The 20,817-nt window shown below is 46.3% G+C and overlaps 1 long non-coding RNA gene across 6 annotated transcripts in view; it reads left to right on the forward strand.

Annotated features, from left to right (window-relative positions):
- LOC111560530 overlaps positions 1–20,817 on the forward strand; it is a 75,408-nt gene that overhangs the window by 43,788 nt on the left and 10,803 nt on the right. For 5 of the 6 annotated variants that reach the window (XR_006598009.1, XR_006598015.1, XR_006598017.1 and 2 more), the window contains exons 4-5: positions 3,013–3,152; positions 10,531–10,681. This is a non-coding gene — a long non-coding RNA (uncharacterized LOC111560530). The remainder of the gene's footprint in view (positions 1–3,012; positions 3,153–10,530; positions 10,682–20,817) is intronic. The other variant, XR_006598018.1, reaches the window with a different exon arrangement.

A 20,817-nucleotide genomic window follows, 5' to 3' on the forward strand; every position in this document is an offset into this window, starting at 1 on the left:
TCTCATTGAATACTCTCTAAATGACTGAGTTGGTGTGGGGTAGGGATGTTAAGGTTATAATTGCATTATAGACGCTTACCCAAAGATCACGGCACCTTCACATCTGTAAGCTACTACAAAGTTTAGTTAATAGTTAAATGGGTAGACAAAACGAGGAGGGCACATTTAAACTCTCCTTGCGATGGATTTATATTATTAATTAAACAGAGGTACGTAGGAACCTGTGCACATGTACTTCTTCCGCTAGAAATCGGCTCCCTTTCTTATTAATTAAGCTGGAGATTGCACGGTATAAATCTCCCAATGGTTATTCCACTCATGTCATACATACTAATGAGGGCGAGTGTGGTGTTGGTGGTGGTGGTGGAAATCACTTATTCAGCTGTGGGAAAAATAACATCAGGGCTCAGACCCCCTGCTGACTTTGCACACAGTTTTTCAAAGCTTTAAATTGGCATGCTAATTAAGTGGCTGAGCGCACTAAATAAAGAACACGTCATAGCACGGGTTAGAAGCGACTCCTTGTGTTTCTTCACTTAGCATCTCGTAGGTAAGGGTAGACAGTATAGACCCCTTCTCCACCTCTCTTTCCATCAGACCAGACGTCGTCTGCCGTTTTCCAGGTTTCCATCACAATCGTAGTTCAGAGGAGTGTTCAGAGTTCCCAGCAGCCCCAGGGAGACTAATTTTGATACAAAATGTCAGTTATGCTTGTCGCTTTCATACTGTGTGTATTTAACATTTAAAAACGTGGGTGATAATCTTCTTAGCTAAGAATGTCTGAAAACACCTACCCTTGACTCTTGAACAGGAGGGTTAGGGGCGCTGATCCCCACACAGTCAAAAATCCAGGTATAACCTTTGACTCCCCCAAACAGTTAACTACCGCTGTTGACTAGAAGCCTTGCCGATAACATCATCGATTAACACAGATATATATGTTATATGGATTATATACTATATTCCTACAGTAAAGAAAACTAAAGAAAACAAAATGTTATTTCAGAAAATCAGAATGAAGTGAAAATACATGTACTGTACTCTCCCGTATTTATTGAAGAAAATCCGCTTGGGAGGGGACGCGTGCAGTTCAAACCCATGTTACTCAAGGGTCAATAGTATTCTGGAAAACAGATACTCAGATTTGATGATTGTGCCTACAACATTTACTCACTTCCAGAAAGAGAAGAAAGGTTAAGTCCCCAAGTCATTGTTTTATCTAGAGGAAATGATACAAGCTCTTCCTGGAAATGAAATATGTGTTATTTTCTACAAGCCCACATGCTTCGTCAGCTGTATTTGTATCCGGACTAAGGTTAAGGATGGCAGAACTGAAATATGGCAATGTTAATTTCACAGTCTATCCACCTGCTGTTTTTTTTTTTCTTTTCTGAATGTCAGTACGCATCTTTCTTTAAATCACAGGGAAAGCATTTATGTGAGTATGAATATGCAAAGATGACTTTTTTTTCTAGGTTTATTTATTTTGAGAGAGAGAGAGCAGGCTCGTGCAAGCAGAGGAGGGGCAGACAGAGAGGGAGACAGAGAGAATCCCAAGCAGGCTCTGTACTGTCAGCATGGAGCTCAACACAGGGCTGGAACTCACAAACCGTGAGATCATGACCTGAGCCGAAGTCAGACGCTTAAGCGACTGAGCCACTCGGGTGCCCCTAAAGCTGACTTTTAAATTGTTTCATAAGGACGTTGAGTTGAAACAACTCTTCCCACAGGAAAATGGGTGACTTGGTATTGCCATTTTCTTCCCTACCTTTTGCTTTTCCGAATGTTACGGGCATAAAAATGTAGAAACAACTCATGCTAAGCAACTGCCGGTGGATTGGTGAATTGATTGAATGTGTTTGTTTAGATTGTGGCTGGACCAAAACCTAGAACCTAGAGGTCCAGGCATGGGCAGCGTCTTGGCCAGTGTCACACAGCCGGCTCACAACACGGCCAAGAGCGGACCCTCAGTGCGCACTGCCAACTGGATTATCATGCCACTGGAGATAAGAGACATAACTGCAAAAAGGAATTTCCCCCTCTCTTTTGTTTCCTTATTTTTTTTCACCCAAGTTTTCCTCCATCTGTGTCTTGATATGGTATATATTAGCAGTAATAAAAGAACTCACTTTTGTTTTCATTTCTAATTTTTCTTGATGCATCCAATTCCCGCCCCCTCCCCCCGCCCCCGGCTAACACTTTCCACCCCTGCTCCTCAATATTCTGTTCCTCAGGGAGCTGGATCTGTTTTTCATGTTTTCTTGGCTGAATCAACACAGCAGGAAGAATTAAAATGCTGACTTTGTCTTTTTCCTTATATTACCACAAAAGTAGAGGGAGATGGGGTGGTGGGGAGGGAAGTCTTAAATAACCGTAAGAGGGCGCCTGGGCGGCTCAGTCGGTTAAGTGTCCAACTTCAGCTCAGGTCATGATCCTGTGGTTTGTGAGTTTGAGCCCCAAATCAGGCTCTGCAGTGGTGGTGCGGAGCCTGCTTGGGGTTCTCTCTGTGCCTCCTCTCTCTCTCTCTCTCTCTCTCTCTCTCTCTCTCTCTGCCGCTTCCCCACTTGTGTTCTCTCTCTCTCTCTCTCTCTCTCTCTCTCTGCCGCTTCCCCACTTGTGTTCTCTCTCTCTCTCTCTCTCTCTGTCAAAACAAATAAATAAACTTAACCTAAGAAACTGCTCCTTAAAAAAATTTTTTTTAATGTTTATTATTTTGAGAGAGAGAGAGAGAGAGAGAGAGAGAGTGCGTGCACTAATGGGGGGGGGCAGGGAGAGAGGGAGACACAGAATCTGAAGCAGCCCGAGCAGGCAGCACAGAGCTTGACAGCGGGCTCGAACCCATGGACTGCAAGATCATAACCTGAGTCAAAGTCAAACACTGGACCGACTGAGCCGCCCGGGCACCTTCTCTAAGAGGGTCTTTCCGGCACACCAGTCACCTTGTGTTGCTGACTCACAGAGGGGATCCTGTTTTCTAATGACTGTATTGAATCGGATTCCATTTTCACCCAGTGACACCATTCTCGAAGCTGGCACCTCTGCTAGAGAAGAGAGAGGGGACGCGCCACACGGCGAGGGGATGTGATATATCCGCCACGTTCTTGGAAGGAGTGGAATGTACCACACAAGGGCCGACTCCAGATCTGATCTGGGTAAGTCATGACCCCTTTGGGCCTTGTGGCCTCATCTACAAAATGGGGACAAAAACTCCTCCTTCTCCAGCGAGGCCGTGGCGGTTAACCAAAGCGCTTGGCACAAAGCCTGGCCTGCAGTCTGTTAGCGTTTTTGCCGAGGGGCGCCAACAGGCAAGGCACAATTTCTTGGGAATATTCGCAGGTTCTCTCTGAACTTCTTAGTCATGAAACGGAGCTCTGTTTCACCAAGTTTTCTTTCTTGTGGCTTGAGGGAGGGGAACGTGTTCATGCCTCCGGGAGGGGTGAAGGAGGAAGATGGTAGGACCCACATAAGACATCGGGGGCTCAGCCGAGTGGCCGGAGTCCCAGCCATGCTCTAATCCTCGGGAAGAAGTGCGGTGCCAGGCTGGAAACTGAGGCAAGAGCCAGAGACCCGAGTGGAGCAGGGCTTCTTCCAGTAAATTCCACTGCCCGTTGGCTGGAGGTTCTGAGCTGACTCGTGCTAAGGATTGCTTCCCAGTGGCATCACCGACTCCTTCCAAACTGGCTTTGGTTCCAAGTTCTGATGGGGGCGGGGGGTGCCCTCTTGTCATCTCTGTCTGTGTAGCGACATAGGCCCCCACCCTTCACACGCATCCACTGCTTTCTTGGGTGTTCCTGGTGGCCCCTCTGCTCTTACCCGACATTCTAGGCTCCTACCTCTGGGTGCATGGAAGGTTTTCATGCTTTCTAGAACGCTATCTCCTTTCATCCCTACGCTGTCAACACTGGCATTTGCAAAGCCACCTCTGTATATGCAGTGGAACAATGTCAGCACTGCCCGTTCTGTTGAGACAGGAAACCCCACCTTGATACAGAGATTCAAGATGTGGGTGCAGGTCTACACGGATCCTCAACGACCTGGAATCTCTGGTCACCGAGAGATTTCATGGGATACGTCTGGAGGGCATTTCCACATCACCTCAGGCCCAGAGATCCCCCCCCCCAAACTTGGCCCTCCCGTCCTGGTCAACCCCCACGCCGTGAGAGCCGCACGATCCTTCGGAGAAGTAGACGATGCCTCTTATGCAGGCAGCTTCTTTCTGCGTGGACCCGACCCACGGGGCTTCATTGAACCTGCTCCCCTTCTCGTGCTCCTCCCCGTGTGACAAGAGGGAGAATGAGGCTCTCCATAATACGGCGTGAAAGCGCCGAGAGGAGGTGGAATCTAGGGTAAAAATTCATTTTTCTTGTTGCCATATTTCTTCTGCTTGTTAGACTTTCTTTGCACCCTCAAGCTCTTGTCAGCGACCCATTTGTGAATGGAGACGTTTCCGCTTTGAAGTCATAATTTATCCTTGCAAGAGCTGCTAAAAGAAGCACTTTTAAACTCAGATCTGAGCGTAGGCTGGGAATTATAAGTCACCTCCGAGCACTTGGGTAAATTGCAAAGAGTAGAGTCTTTTTACCTCAGGGAGTCAATTTTAACTTACTGCTTTTTTTTCTCTGAAGATACTTCGCTCAAACATTTTCTCCCCCTTGCTTTCATTGCGAATCTTGACTCAGGCTGTACAAATTAGCCATTTGCGATTTATTTATGACGTTTAGTTTGCTATAAGTTAACTGGTGACTACCTTAGCATTAACCATCTAGCTAAACAAGAGTTTTAAAAATTAGCCTATGGAAAGCCTAGGGAAACACTAAATTTTTCCAGTCTCCTCCAAGAAAATTACAGTTACCACCAGCCATCTCTCTAACATGGCGTCAGAGAGAGGATATAGCAGAGGTGGGCAAACCATGGACACTAGCATCCATATGCCTGGATTCGACTCATGCCTTTAACCACTAAGTTGGCTCTGTGACCTAGAGCAAGTTACTAAACCTCTCTGTGCCTTGGGTTCCTCATCTGGGAATGGAAACAATGCCCGTACGCAAATAGTAGATGCATTAAACTATAACTCAAGGCAGAGTGGTGCTTGGGGCCTAGAAAGAAAAACGGAAATATGCTTTCTTCTCATTACGTTGTCTTCTGAATGTGTAGTATTTGAATTCTTAGAGGAGCAAGACATACAGATAGGCCAGGAAAACATGTATTTGTAAAATCAGGTCTCTTTTGCTTTTATATTACATTAACTATAAAATCGGCTAAGAGAAGCAGATCAGATTTTAATACAAAAGTGCCCCATAGATGGAGTCACTGAAAATGTGTGTGTGTGTGTGTGTGTGTGTGTGTGTGTGTGTGTGTGTACGTGTGTGAAGTACAATCTGCTGCCTTATCTGTGTGGATCTTCTGGGTCTTATGACAGTGCTGTTTTGAGCCTCCTGTTTTAAAGTTGGAGAGAAATGTCTTCAATGTGTGAGATTGCACAGTACAACCCGTCTGAATGAACAGGGCTATAGTAAGTGGCCAGCCAATGTCTCTGGTGGCTCCCTTCACCCCTTGCCTACCTTTCCACACCCTCTCAGGAGGGAAGGACAAGTAACACATTTTATGTGAGCTTTACAAGAACAGAAAAATAATAAAAACATGTATCTATCTCCATATGTTACTGCTTTTCCCACGTACTGAGTTTTCAGGGTAACTATCCTGTTAAATTTGCCCGTTGCTGACGAAGCTATTCAGGAGTAAACAATACCCTCTGTCATTTGATAGGCAGCCAAATTTTCCTCAGAAGATTCTTTTGGAACCCCCTAAAATGTCCCTTTGTTGGAATCCACAGAAAGTCACAAGAGAACAGCTGAGCTGTGTAACTGAGTTTAATTTATTATGTGCGCACGCGTGCACACACACACACACACACACACACACACACACACACATCCTTGTCCCTCATTCCTTCATGTTTTCCTGGGGTTGGTTAGCAAAAATACTTGAGGCTGACTCTCCTGATTTGGGGCCATGACTGCTCTACCTTTCCAGGAGTTCAAATGCATTACGGTCATTCTTTCATCTCCAGTGTGACCTTAGCAGAGCTGTCCTGTCATACCCATTTTATTGCCAGAAAGTCCAAGGAGAATTCCAGGGATTTGGCCACATCGGGGGTAAAACCTATTAATTACCTGGCAGTTGTGATTCAGCCACAGACTCAAGCAGTTCTCCAGTTGTTGGGGGGCCCCTGGGGGGAGAGGTGGATATAGGGAGAGGTTTGCACAGTCTCAGCCTGGAGGCTCAGAGTTCTGTGTCCAACACTGTTTCCTTCCTTCTGATCCTGCACGAAGATAAGGTCCTCTCGTATCTTGCTTTCGGTGCCCACACATATCCTTCCCTTCTAATATGTATCGTGTTGCAATCTTATATTGGTCTTTATGATCACCTGAATAATCTGTCTCCTCTGGGAGGGCGGGAGCTCCATAAGGAGAATGTTTTCCTAATCACTGTATTCTCAGCACCTAACCCAGTGCCTGGCATACAGTTGGTACTTAATGACTGGTTGAGGGCTGTCCTCTCTGTGCATGTTTCTTATGCAACTTCTCAGTGTCCTCTACAATACCACTGACTCAGTGAGTGCTGACAGTGGCCAGATGGGATAGGGGAGTTGGACATCATCACATAGTCCTCCGGGCAGGCAAGTATTTTCCGTCAACCGACAGTTTAATGAGAATAGATTTGCACTGTTTACTTACTTTGCACTCAGTGCTAAAAATTAAGGGAAATGGTAAAAAGTACAATAGTGGGGCGCCTGGGTGGCTCAGTCGGTTAAGCCTCTGACTTTAGCTCAGGTCAGGATCTCACAGTTTGTGAGTTCAAGCCCTGCATCGGGCTCTGTGCTGATAGCTCGGAGCCTGGAGCCTGCTTCAGATTCTGTGTCTCCCTCTCTTTCTGGCCCTTCCTCTCTCGAGCTCTGTCTCTCTCTCTCTCTCTCTCTCTCAAAAGTAAATAAACATTAAAAAAAAATTTTTTTTTTAAATTACAATAGTGTCAGGGTACCTGGGTTGCTCAGTCGCGTAAGCGTTCAACTCTTGATCTGCACTCAGGTCATAATCTCACCGTTTGTGGGTTTGACTCCTGCACCGGGCTCCTCATTGACAGCGCGGAGCCTTCTTGGGGTTCTCTCTCTTTCCCTCTCTCTGTGCCCCTCCCCTGTGTGCGCTCTCTCTCTCTCTCTCAAAATAAATAAGTAACACAATAGTGTCCTTGCCTAGAGAACTTCCAAATCTAGCTGGCAAGATGGGTCCTACATGGCATACTAAAAGCTAACCAAAACACCCAAACCTGAGACTGCTTCTCAGGGTAATAAAATTTCAAATAACAGAGAAGATGGTGTTCTGAGGTGGACAGGAAAGGTTCATTCGGAGTTAGAACTTAGGAAAGATGTGTAGGATTGAGATGCATCAAGGGGCAGAGGTGAGGCTTTGTATATGGCGGGGTGGGGGGAAGAGGCAGCATGGGCAAGGGCATGGAGTCTGGCCTGGGCACGTGACCACATGAGCACGGCCGATGTGCGAAGAGAGGCCACTAACCTGGCCAGCCTGGCGTGGACTTGAGAAAGAGAGAGGGCATCAAGGCCAAACCATGGAGAGCCCAGACCTGTGGTTTGTTATCTTAATACCACCCTTTGACCAGCCCTATGGGGGAAGGGGGGTGACAGTAATTTGGACCGTAATGGAGGTTGAAGGGAGATACGGGAACTCCTACTGGTACCTCCAGCCCACACTCTCCTCTTGGTTTTGATTCCACCACAGTCAGCACTCAGTTCTTGGGCTTAAAAATTTCCCATTGTTGAACGAGCCTTATCTCTCCCTAAGGCAGTGACTTTCAAACTTGGGTGTGCATCGAAACCTTTGGGGTCTTACTTTAAGTGCTGATGTCTGGGACCCATTTCCTACCCCACACCCAAGTTCTGATTCGGTAGGATTCAATCAGGTCTTGGGGATCTGCATTTTTGCAAGGGCCCGTTGTGCTCCATGGACCACGCTTGGCGAATATAGCCCTAAGGAGTAAGTAGTCATAGGAGCAGTAAAAAAGTCAGAAGTTGGGCAGCCAGCAAAACACATTTTAAACACATATTTTTTTTAAGTTTTATTTATTTTGAGAGAGAGAGAGAGAGAGAGAGAGAGAGAGAGAGAGAGAGACTGAGACTGCAAACCCCAAGCAGACTCCACACTGTCAACACAGAGCCTGATGTGGGGCTTGAACTCATGACCTGTGAGATCATGACCTGAGCCAAAACCAAGAACTGGATGCTTAACCGACTGAGCCACCCAGGCACCCCAAAGGCATTTGTAATGGAAGCAAGCTACACGGTGAGTTACTAAGACACTGTTCTTTGATGAAATTCCAGCACCGTCCAAGCCATTCTTATCTTTCTCATCATTTGGGAGGTTACCTTAACTTGATGAGTAGTGTGATATGTGCAGTGGGCATGGAAATGATCCGATTTCCAGAAGCCCAGGTAGAGAGAATATTAAAGCTCACCTTAATCCAAGGACATGCTGAGAGCAGCCACTTGAATTTATGTTTTGCTATCAGCTGGACCCAGAGTAGCTCATTTTACACCACAATTAGTAGCAAATTACAGTCAGACTGACTTTCAAAAGAGCTGGTTACATTCTGCTAGGAAACAATTTAAAGGATCAGATCGGTACCGCCACTAAATCAAACAGGCTCATCTGGCTCCTGAGACCCGGACCTCCCAGCCTCCATACCACTGGACTCCCCACAAGGTCACACCATTTGAGTGTGACACCTGGAATCCGCTGATAGGACGTGGTACAGATTGGAATGTGGGGTCCGGTTTTGTATGAGTGAGCCTACTCAGGGCCTGAATTTGAAGAAATTGTAAAAAAAATATATTATTCTTCTAGCTAGCAGGGTAAAACCTCCATAATACCTACTGTACCAGAAATCCTTATTTTCTCTGTGTTTGCCACTTTCTTGCAGTTTTATAATGAGAGAAAGCAGAGCTGAGAAGTCTCCTAGTGAAGAAAACACATTCTGGACTTAATCCCACTTTCCTTTTTTTTCTTTTGAACCTGCCAGCAAAAAGTGTTTGGCCTCATTGTATGTGATACTGGCTGGAGAGAGTCAGGTGTTCATTAGGGAATGCACAGAGCTTTCGATCTTAAGGTTAAATGAGTACAACGTAGCTGCCCTGACTCTACCATGCCACATCACAAAGCACCTATAATGCCTAGAGTTAGGGAAACAAAATCCCCCACCATTTGTGAATCTCCAACAAAAGGCACCAAAGGCAACCCTCAACTCACTTATGGGTAGGCAACCTTCCATGTCCCATAGACAATACAAGGCAGGGAAAGAATGTTGTTGAATTGAAACCGATTTTGAATCCAAAGCCAACACCCTTTTCAAAAATGTAAAACATTTTGCTGTTTAGAATATCTACTAGGCACTGAATGGGTAGGTTGCTGGCAGTTCTCCAGGACCACCCAGTTTTTGACTCCCACCCAGCTCAACTTCCAGCTTCCGATCTCCAGCTCAACTTAAAGGAGAGACACTTACCCTAAAAGACATCTTGCTTGTTTTCTTCTTTCACGTTCTCTAATCATTCACCACTTAGAACAGATGGGTTGGCCATGCTGAGGGTAGCTACAGACATATTCTGAGTTTTCATGTCCTATATTAATACACCGAGGAAGAAAGTGACAGAAACCCTGGACCTGAGCTCCTAAACATTTTGGAAGTGGATGGAGGGAGATCTGTGTCCACCTTCCTAAGCTGGGCCTCTCGGCAGCCGAGAGTGGGGTGGGTGCCCATTCTGAATGATGCCTGGTTTTTTTTTTTCACTCCCTTCTCTGCATCATAATGAAATCTCTGACCTGACAGTTGTCTCGTTTCACCTGTATCAGATATGAAATAAAGGGTAAATTCTCAAGGTAAAAAGGAAATGAAATGACCCATTTCCAAGATGGAAGGGGAGGCTAGAGTCCTCCTATCATTTGATAAGTGTGTATTACCTCCAGAATCTGTGTGTCAAAAGTGAAACTCCCTGGCATATTTGCAATCTACACTTGGATGTGTTTTCAAGGTCCCAGTAATTTGGACTCTTCAAAGAATCTGGGTTGAGGTGCAAGGCTGGAGAAGGGTGTCTGTAGGACAGGGATCTGCTTGAACCTCTCCTCCATGCTTCCCTTCCATCTGTCCACCTCTTGTCCTCTTGCTCAACAGAAAGTGCGACAGGAGCCAAGGAGGAAGCAGCATTTCCAATCTCAACGCAACATTTTTAGGTGTGCCGTTGAACTTGTTAACTACACACGTTTATTGAGTTGGCTGTATTCAGGTTGAATTCTGGGATTGCCTCTGGGATTGGGGTCTTAAAGGGAACCGGAAAGAACCCTTGTGATCCCCTCTAGGGCAGCCTTCTTAGTCTTCTGGGGATTCTATAGACTGTGATCCAACCTGCCATCCAGCTCTGAGGTCTGCCATTCCTTTGCTGCTTATTTCTTTTCTCTCCCTCAGTCATGGATCACCTCGGTTTTCCATGGGGTCATCAAAATCGTGGCGCCCAGCCTACTGACTTTACAGCGGACAACGCCATGGCCTGTGAAACTTGAGTGACTTCTGTACACATCTGCGTGTGCTCCTCTCCTGACTTTTCCATCCCTTACGTGTGAGTATGTGTGTGAGAGAGAGAAAGGGCTGATATTTATTGGGATTCTGTTGCATGCCAGACTAGAAGCTTTTTATACATTATCTTCTTGAGCCTCTTATCTGCTCTGTGACCTAGGTGTTACTATGACATGTACTGGAGGAGAAAATAAAGGCTCAAAGAGGTTAAATAATTTGCTCAAGATTGCGCATCCGTGGGGAGCTGGGATAAGGCTGCCCATCTGACTTGGCCCAGGACCGTTCCATTATACCCTGTTTCTAGGGCCCTGCGTGGGGCACTGCCCATACCTTTAGACATAGGAAGCTGCTTCTCGTGGGGGATGAGAGGTTGGCTGGGCAGAAGCCGGCTCATGACCTCAAAGGATGTGCATCTTACCTCTGCAGCTTGAGGCACAGGAGGGGGCTCACGGTGTGTGTGTGTGTGTGTGTGTGTGTGTGTATGGCCTGAGGACAGCAGCCTGGTGAGAGGGGATATTCTGCTGCTCTCACATCACCCATCCCACTTCTCACCTTTCCCCTTTGAGGATCTTTTTCTTTCTAAATTGACATCAAGAGGAGAAAAGGATCTTGCAGGGGTGTTAACGATAAGGACGCTAGTATTATAAGGACATGGTATTATGTCAGATGACAGAGATGCTTCCAGGGAGCAGGTTGGGGATGGGGAGGTGGAGGGAAAAGGAAGAAAGCAGGTGTCTTCTCTTTGGGGGATAAAACTCTCAGGTCACCCTGCCTGTCAGGTACGTACCAAACAGGAGGACATGATTTCCCAGGCGCTTGGCAGAAGGGGTTTGTGGGGTTCAGGTTTCCCGGGCATGAGTGTGGAGGCTGGTTTCCTCATCAGGTGGCCCTCCAAATGGAGGTAGGAAAGGAGGTAAGTGAGGAGGGAATTTACACTTATTGGTCAGGTGCGTTTCAGGTGCAAGGCTCCTGGTTTTACCTGCGTCTCTTCAGAACCAGAGAAAACAGTGCTTCCTGCCTTCAGGAAGGGCTGGTTTGGACCTTGTGCGTCCTTCTGCTAAGACTATATCTGTGTGATAAATGTTTTCTTTCTTTTTTAGAGGGAGGCAGTGTGTGTGTGTGTGTGCGCGCGCACGCGCGCACGCGCGTGGATGCACGTGCGTGCGGGTGCACATGTGCCCAGGGCAAGGGCAGAGAGGGAGGGAGAGAGAGAATCCCAAGCAGGATCCACACCGTTCAGTGCGGAACCCGACGCAGGGCTTGAACCCACAAGCCATGAGATCATGACCTGAGCTGAAATCAAGAGTCAGACGCTTAACCAACCAAGACACCCAGGCGCCCCAATATTCAGCAAAGTTTTCTAACCTGGGACCTCTCTTGGAGGAAACCCTCTGAAAAGTAAAACCCATAGTCCATGATTTCTTCTGTCTTCATTCATTACGTTTGTCTTTCAAATCCCACTTTTTCTTTTTCTTAAAAAAATTTTTTTTAATGTTTATTTATTTTTTTTTCAACGTTTTTTATTTATTTTTGGGACAGAGAGAGACAGAGCATGAACGGGGGAGGGGCAGAGAGAGAGGGAGACACAGAATCAGAAACAGGCTCCAGGCTCCGAGCCATCAGCCCAGAGCCTGACGCGGGGCTCGAACTCACGGACCGCGAGATCGTGACCTGGCTGAAGTTGGACGCTCAACCGACTGCGCCACCCAGGGGCCCCTAATGTTTATTTTTGAGAAAGAAAGAGAGCGAGCGTGAACAGAGGAGGGGCAGAGAGAGAGGGAGACACAGAATCTGTAGGCTCCGGGCTCAAAGCTGTCAGAGCCCTAAGCAGGACTCACAGTCACGAACCATGAGATCATGACCTGAGCCAAAGTCAGATGCTGACTGAGCCACCCAGGCGCCCCTGAATCCCACTTTTCTTTAAAGTGGGATTTGACTTTAGCTCCTTTTTAGGATGGCAAATTGCCAAAAACCTTTGTTTTTGTTTTTGTTTACATCTTTGCAGAACAAAAAGTTTGCAGACTGGTAGAGCTATTTGAATGCAGGTAATCCCAAGGAAAAGTCCGTAGAATCCAGCCAAGCGTGGATTTCGCTTTCAGGAAGCGTAGAAAGCAGCTTTCGGGAGGTCAGAGGAAACTGAAGTTGTTTTATTATTTTACACAGGAAAACAAAACCCCAAGACACAAGAACAACATCACACAGGTTCCCAGTGCTTTTAGTTGTCGTGAATACCCACTGCTCTTTTCCACACGAACCTTGTTAGGAATCCAGATTTATGACTGCTGCTTTGATGACAGTGGAGAAGTCAATCCACTAGCATGTTTTTGGTTGGCCAGATTATCACTGAAAGAAAAAAAACCAGAAAACACTACAGAAGTGTGCACTCCTGATGGCCACACCAGGCTTTTGCATTTCTTTGATAATTCTTTCACCTTGTCCTCCTTCAGTACAGCTGGGGCTGACCTACTTTGTTCCTTCATTATGGAGTTTTGCATAGGTAAGAATAATAAGATGAGGAAGCTCTGATGTTAAAACTCGTCCCTGGAACTCAGCAAGGCTTCCCAGCCTCAAATCCCTGGGCCGGCCTCATGAATTTTATTTATGCATTCATTTATTTATATGATGTCTGGTGCTGAGACCTGCATGAAAAATTAAAGCACAAATTCATCAGAAGGACCCGCAGTGGTGCGAGATTAAAATTTGAACCCCTGAACTCTCTGACACCTTCTGCGGTAGAAAGAACTAGATCATTACTGAGCTTCACAAACAAAGGAAGCTCTCTTCTTCTCCCCCAATAAGGGAAGGGGCAGACCTGAGAATACTCACACCGCTCAAAACATCACTCACAACATCCCAAACCAAAACAAAAGCAGTGTGCCAAAGGGCCAAACAGACAGGCGAAGAAATCAGCAAGCCCTGGTGAGTTGCCAGATTTGGCTTCTGGCTGTTTGCCCTGTGGGGGGATTACGTAATTCCCAGACGAGAGCCCTCCCCTGCCTGCGAGTGAATTTCAGCCTGTCCTGTTAGGCTTTTCCTCCTAAGGACTGGCAGCCAAAATAGGTGAGAATCTCACTTCCTCTGATGCAGCGAGGCTGCTGATTGTTATTAGGTGATTTTGTTGTTAGTGTCCCTGGGATGGGGTGGAAGGGAGCGCCGTGTTTGTAAGATAATAGAATGAATTCCACTCCTCTCTTTCAAAAAATTAACTAAATGGCTTCTATTTTACAGCCTTGTCTTGTCTTTCCTTTCTTTCCTTTCCTTTCCTTTCCTTTCCTTTCCTTTCCTTTCCTTTCCTTTCCTTTCCTTTCCTTTCCTTTCCTTTTTAGTTTATTTATTGATTTTGAACAAGAGAGGGAGAGAATCCCAAGCAGGCTCCACACAGAGCTCGTGAACTATGAGATCACGACCTGAGCCAAGAGTTGGACGCTCAACCGACTGAGCCACCCAGGCTCCCTATTTTATTATTTTATACAATAAAACAAATGGGCAGAATAAATGGGCAGAACGTACACTCCATGGACAGGGGGTGGGGGTGAGGATCCTTCAGTTGCCTGGGTCCAGCTCATGGCTCAACCAGCAGCCATGTCCTCTCCATGACCTCCCCCAACAAGGTCCCCTGTGACCAACTGAGGAAAGAGGTAAAAGGCCAAAGAGAGTTTTCAGATGAGTTGGCTCTTAGTGTTTGTTGTAAGCTGACAGTCGGCTGCTGTCCTGTAGCTCCGTACAGGGGCTGCTTGAAAGAAAGAGTGAAGAGAAATCCTCTCAACAGGGATTTGGGAGATGTATCTGATTAGCCACTCTGTGTTGAGAGACAAGTAGCCAAAGGAACAATAAATATGGGCTCATGGTCAGTAATCAAGGGCTGGTCTGCTTGATGAGGGTGATCCAGAGGGAGAAAGATTGGAGGAGACGTGACAAAGAAGTCTGGGGAAGAAGGATATGGAAGCATCTATGGGAGGGAGCATGATATGTTGCAAACTCGCAATTAAACGTGAATGCTCAACAGAGAGCATCCATTCACCATGGAGGAGACACTAAACAACCAAGTTGAGAAAATGCCTTGGCCAGTGATGTCAATCCTTGGACACTCCAATACTGGCAAAAGGGGCTTTGTGCCATGGTGGCAGGGATGAAAGCTATGCATGGGTTTCTAACAGCATGGGTTTCCTCTCACCACGGGTGATCTGCCCAACATTCTAGGGATAGAGACCAATAATGAGCTGCTAACTTGGCATCATTCTCTGTGGAGACTTGTCGGTAAGTGATTACATTCAACCGCTGCCATCTTGAAGGAGCAGCAAGTCATGTTGACTGAATTAACATGGACACCGGACATAGGATTGCTTTTTCTGCCTGGAGGCATCCACCAGCATGACTCTCAAAGGGCTTGTAGAGCGCTCAATTGACTGACACAGGATCCCACGCCATTGGACTGAGAGACTCAATTGTAGACATAGAGGTGTGGCAGTGGGCGCATGACCGTGGGATCCACTGGCCTGGTCACCTACTGTGTCATTCAGAAGTTGCTGGCTTCAATGAAACAGCTTCCTAACAGCCACTGAGGATTCAGCTTAGAGATGATATGCTATGAGGATGGGCCCCATCCTCAGGACACTGAATGCACCCTACATCAAACACCATGATATGGGGCTGTGTCACCAGTAGGTAGCAAGTGTGAGCCACACACCAAGGAGGTGTGGCTTTGCTGGTATCATTCCCAGTGACCCACTTAGGGCAGTGTTGCTTCTTGTTACTGCACTTCACGGCTTTCTGGGTTTAGATACCTCACTTTCCAGAAGGAGAACATTTCCATCAGGAAACTCAGCAGGTGTCACATTAAGCTTTAAGCCCTATCTGCTGACTGACCTTTGTGCCAGAGTCTTCGAAGCAAGGGAAATAATCTCCATCCAAGCAGGGGTAATAGACTGGGATGATCAGGAGGAGGTAGGGCTACTGTCACATCCTGGGGTGTCTCTTGGAACTCCCTTACCCATTCTTTTAAAAGTGTATTTATTTTAAGAGACAGTGACAGAGCCCACGAGGGGCTTGATCCCACGAACCATGAGATCATGACCCAAGCTGAAGTCAAGAGTCCTTTGCTTAACTCACTGAGCCCGCCCAGGCGCCCCACCCTTAACTCATTTTTAACAATAAATAGACAAAGGCAGTGGCCACAGCCTGAGAAGGGCATGGTGACCACGGGCTCAGAGCATGTCATTGATGAAGGTCAGGGTGAGCCCACCAGGTCAACCCCTTAGACCCACAACGGTGCTAGCTGAGAGCGAGACACATCTAAAGCAATCGCAGAGTGGAGAGATGATGTGTATTGGTGACCTTGAGACCAGCTGCCCCGACGACAGCCGTATTTCATGTTACTAGCCTTCCTTAAGAGGAAATTTACCCAGAAAAACAGGCCAGCCAGAATCCAGGAGGAGCTATTCCCAGATCTTCCCTTTGAAGAACGTGGATCCACGTGGCCCAGGGCTGAGCTGCCAGATCCCCCTCTTGGACAGAGGAGACCATCGCCGCAGCTTCAGAGAACATTCGTACTCGGTGACCCAGGCCTCTCAGCCGAGGCCCTCTCCGGGAGCTGCCTTCCGCTAAAGAGAGCCAAGGTCACTCTCCCCCCAGGTCACAGCCCGCTCCCCAGAGGCAGCCCCCGTCCAGCATGGGGTCAGCGTAATGGCCCATCTCGCTTGCAGCGAGCAGGACATCTGGGAAGGCTCATCCCAGTCCTTGGATCAATTGAGGACTTCAATTGCCACGTCCCGGCCTTTCAACCCCTCCCTCTGCTTCTTCCGTCTCTGTTACTCCCTCGCACGTGTGGGGCTTGTGAATGCTTCCCAGTGGACTTCCTGCCTGCTGATCTCTGTCTCAAGAGCTTTTTCCCGACGGCACCAACTTCACCTCAGAGCACTTTCGCCCGCCATACTTTTGACGCACTCTCCCTGAATTATCCTAATTTGGGAGTGTCTTCTGAATCCTGCTGGGACCCTCACTGATGGGAGCAGGGACCCAGGGGAGGCCTGACTGGTAGGGGTGTCTGGCCCGTTCTACGGTTCTAAATTCCGTGTTAGTACGAGCACCCACTCTCAGATGGAAACCATATCCTTAAACCTACAGAATCAGCTTGATAAAGATATTTTGGCCTCTATGTTAATTCTGTGTTTAAATTCACGGGATTTAATCCCGTTTCATTCCTCAGGGGAAGCTACTCACTGGTTTCTCCTTCAGAAACCCTAACTCCGTCGAGCACAACTTGTACCAGGTTTGGCTCATGCAAGGATGCCTTTCAGACAGTGTGTTTGTGTGGTATGTTTGTGAGGTGTATGTGTGGTGTATGTTCGTGTGGGTAGGATGTGTGATGTGTGGTGTGTGTGGAGGCATGGGGGTTGGTCTGTGGTATACGTGTAGTGTGTGTGTGTGTGTGTGTGTGTGTGTGTGATGTATGTGGTATGTGATGTGGGGGGCATGTATGATGCGGGCATGGTGTGTGTTGTTTATATGGTGTGTGATGTGGGGCGGGGGAGAAGCATCTAGCAAGCCTGAGCTCCTTTCAGTAGGACAGCTGTTATCACCTCTGTTATCACCTGGGCCCTTAGAGTCCAGGCAGGTTGATTGGATCTCTTTCATTCTCAAGGTTATTTAAGCCATTGATGTATTCTGTGTCTAAAATCTCTTTTCTAAAAATTATTTCTCATTACAGAATTAATAAGTGAATTCATTCTCGTTCTTGAAAAAATAATTCAAACATTCCAGATAAGGCTAAAATTCCTTTTGACTGTCACACCAGTCCCCTCCCCAGAAGACAGACCATTACCTTGCAGACCTTTTCCAAATTGGCAGTATCTATTTAAATTAAAGTTCATTTTCTTTGGCCTGGAAATTCTACTTTTCAGAAGTTACACTTACGAAAACCCATTGAATGCACAGGAGAATGACTGAACCAGGATATGTCTCGTGGCATTGTTAATAATGGCAATAAAGCTAAACACCTTGATGGCGGTCTACATAAATTGTCATCTATTTATACAGTGACGCTGTATGCAGTAGTGAAAACAGTGAGGTGGGTCTGTGAGTGCGGACGTGGAATTATCTTCAGGAGGCATTGTTGAGTGGAGAAGAAGTTGCAGTTACTAGAATTCTATTTTATCAGGGCTATTTAGGAAAATGATTCCCTGATAGAGATGACCTGGGTTAGGGGCACCTGGGTGGCTCAGTTGGTTAAGCATCGGACATTGGCTTAGGTTGTGATATCACAGTGAGTTTGAGTCCCCACGTTGGGCTCTGCACTGACAACGCAGAGCCCGCCTCGGATCTGCTGTCTCTCTCTCTCTCTCTCTCTCTCTCTCTCTCTCTCTCTCTCTCTGCCTCTCCCCTGTGCTAGCTCATGTGCACGATCTCTCAAAACATAAAACATTAGAAAACAAAAAAGAAAGGAAGAAATGACCTGGGTTAGGGACTCAGGAGCAGGGATAAGAGTAATGAGTCCTCTCCCGTGCCTTTTCTTTCCACTTTCCTTTATGACTTCTGCCTTCCCCTTTGCTCCCCATTCTTCCCTCTCTTAATCCCCTGGCCTCGTGGCTTAAAATTGGGAGCCCAATCTACCTACTCTGAACCGTTTCTGTTTACTGTCATCAACAACCAGCGCGGCCCATCCAAACTGGTAGTCGAAGTGTCAAAACAAATGGATCCATTGCCCACGCCCCAGCTCACACGATCCGGTGAATGAATAATTGAGCAGCGGTAAGAGTGTCCGTTTTATGGAAACCTGCTTGCTTTGGCTCCTATAAAAGCCTCAAAGATAATCCAACAATTTGACAAAGTTACAAAAAATATATATGGAGGAAAGTAACTTCAAGGATGGGTGACATTATGAAAGTCTAGGGTTTGCATTAAGGAAAGGGCACGCTGTGGGGCACCTGGGTGGCTCGGTAGGTTAAGTGTCTGACTCTTGGTTTTGGCTCAGGTCATGATCTCATGGTTCTTGGGTTCAAGCCCCACCTCAGTCTCTGTGGTGATGGTATGGAGCCTGCTTGGGATTCTTTCTCTCTTCCTCTCTCTGCCCCTCCCCTGCTCATGCTTTCTCTCTCTTGCTCTCAAAATAAATAAATAAACTTGAAAAAATAAACAATTTTTTTTTAATTTAGATGTCCCAATTTTAAAATATATCCCAGTTCTTAAAAATTTTAACAAATAGATGTCCCAATGCTAGAGGATCTGGGAATAAAATTGTATGGAAAATGGTCACAGGAACTGGACCTTTGTAGCTGAAAGAAGAAACCCAAGGGTACATACTTACCGGGTAAATACAGGACATCAGTTATATTTGCATTTAAGATAAACAATTAATATTTATTAAGTATAATTATGCCCCAGATATTGCATGGGACAAACTCATGCCAAAAACGTTATTCATTACTTATCTGAGATTTAAATTCATCGGGGTGTCCTGTATTTTTATTTGTTAAATGTGTCAAGCCTGCCAGGGATACATGTGCAATACTTAACTGGCATTGACTTATAAACTTGAGAGTGCATTATTCCACATGCTTCTTTGTCTCTCTGACTCTAAAGTTATAATTGATGACCAATACTTTGAATTCAAAAAGTGTTGGATATTGTATCAAATCAAGGACACATTTCCTAATAACTGAAGTGTCCTGCAGGGGAGCAGGTTGTCTGAAAAATAGTGCAACTCTGAGCCAAAGATAATAGCATATCAACATTTTAAATAGCAAAAAACTGGGAGGAACATGGACGGTCATGGGGAAAAAAAACTTTTAAAAAATTGGGGGCAACATCTATGCAGTAGAATTTTCCACAGGTAGACTTCTCTAGCCTCTGAGCCTTCTAGCTACTTTATGATAGGACTGTTAGTAGTGTTACCACATGACTGACCATTGCCCCAACAGACCTTTAGGACTCCTTGGGGGCTCCTCGTGGACTCCGGGATGATCTCCTGTATGTACATAGTGAATAGATTTCTAAGTAGGTTGTTAAGGAAAGAAAGAAAGAGACAGAGAGAGAGAGACAGAGAAAGAGAAGGAAGGAAGGAAGGAAGGAAGGAAGGAAGGAAGGAAGGAAGGAAGAAAAGGAAAGAAGAAAGAAAGAAAGAAAGAAAGAAAGAAAGAAAGAAAGAAAGAAAGAAAGAAAAGAAGGAAGGAAGGAAGAAAAAGCAGCATGCATGGAAGATCCCATCATTTGGGTAGATTTTTTTAAAAAAGAAACATTGGGGCACCTGGGTGGCTCAGCCGGGTAAGCATCTGATTCTTGATCTCAGCTCAGGTCATGATTTCACAGTTTGTGAGTTCGAGCCTAGCGTTGGGTTTTGTGCTGACAGCACAGAGCCTGCTTGGGATTCTCTCTCTCCCTCTCTCTCTGCCCCTCCCCTCCTAGCTCTCTCTCTCTCTCTCTCTGTGTCTCGCTCTCAAAATAAATAAGTAAACTTAAAAAAAAATACAGGTAAAAACATAACTTCTTTAGGCTAAATACCTAAAAAAAAAAAACCTTTAAGAGTATTTATTTTAGGGAAAGGGGTCAGTTATTGAGGATAGGTGAGGAAGATTTCGTCATTATTTTATACCTTCATGGATCAAGTGAAAAAATAACTGCACTGTGAAACAGGCTGGGTCCGTATACTGTAGGAAGACCAGGCTGGCATCCTCAGCCTCGGGTTGGGACTTGCAGTAGAAGGAGGTCACGCCACTTTTTTTTTCAGTCTGAAGAGTGTACAGACTTGAAGAGCCCCGTGAAATAGTTGGGGTAAAACCATGGATGCCTTTGGGCCCTCTCCTCCTCCCTGCCCACCTAAAAGTTCAGGCGAGAAGAAAGGGTCTCCCAGTGTGGCTGTGGCCGGCTGCACACCTTTGCCAGCGGCATCTGAGGGTAGAGGATGCCTAATGGCTGAGCCCTGGGACTGCAAATCCATAAGCACTTCTTGGCCTTAGGTTCAAGAGGGGCCCAGACAGTTCAAAAAACAGGAAAAACCCCACATTCATATCCCCCCTCTTGATAATAGTTCAAATCACATGAAAGTGCTGTTGCATAGGCAAACAACAACAACAACAACAACAACACAATTGGCCCCAAATCACCTGTTTTACATGGTTCAACTAATACATCTGGGCATCCCTATTAACTTTCTCCCTTGATCGGTTAGAAAAGCAAATCAAAACA

Source organism: Felis catus, chromosome A1 (assembly GCF_018350175.1).
Source record: "Felis catus isolate Fca126 chromosome A1, F.catus_Fca126_mat1.0, whole genome shotgun sequence".
In the NCBI taxonomy this organism is placed as follows: Eukaryota; Metazoa; Chordata; class Mammalia; order Carnivora; family Felidae; genus Felis; species Felis catus.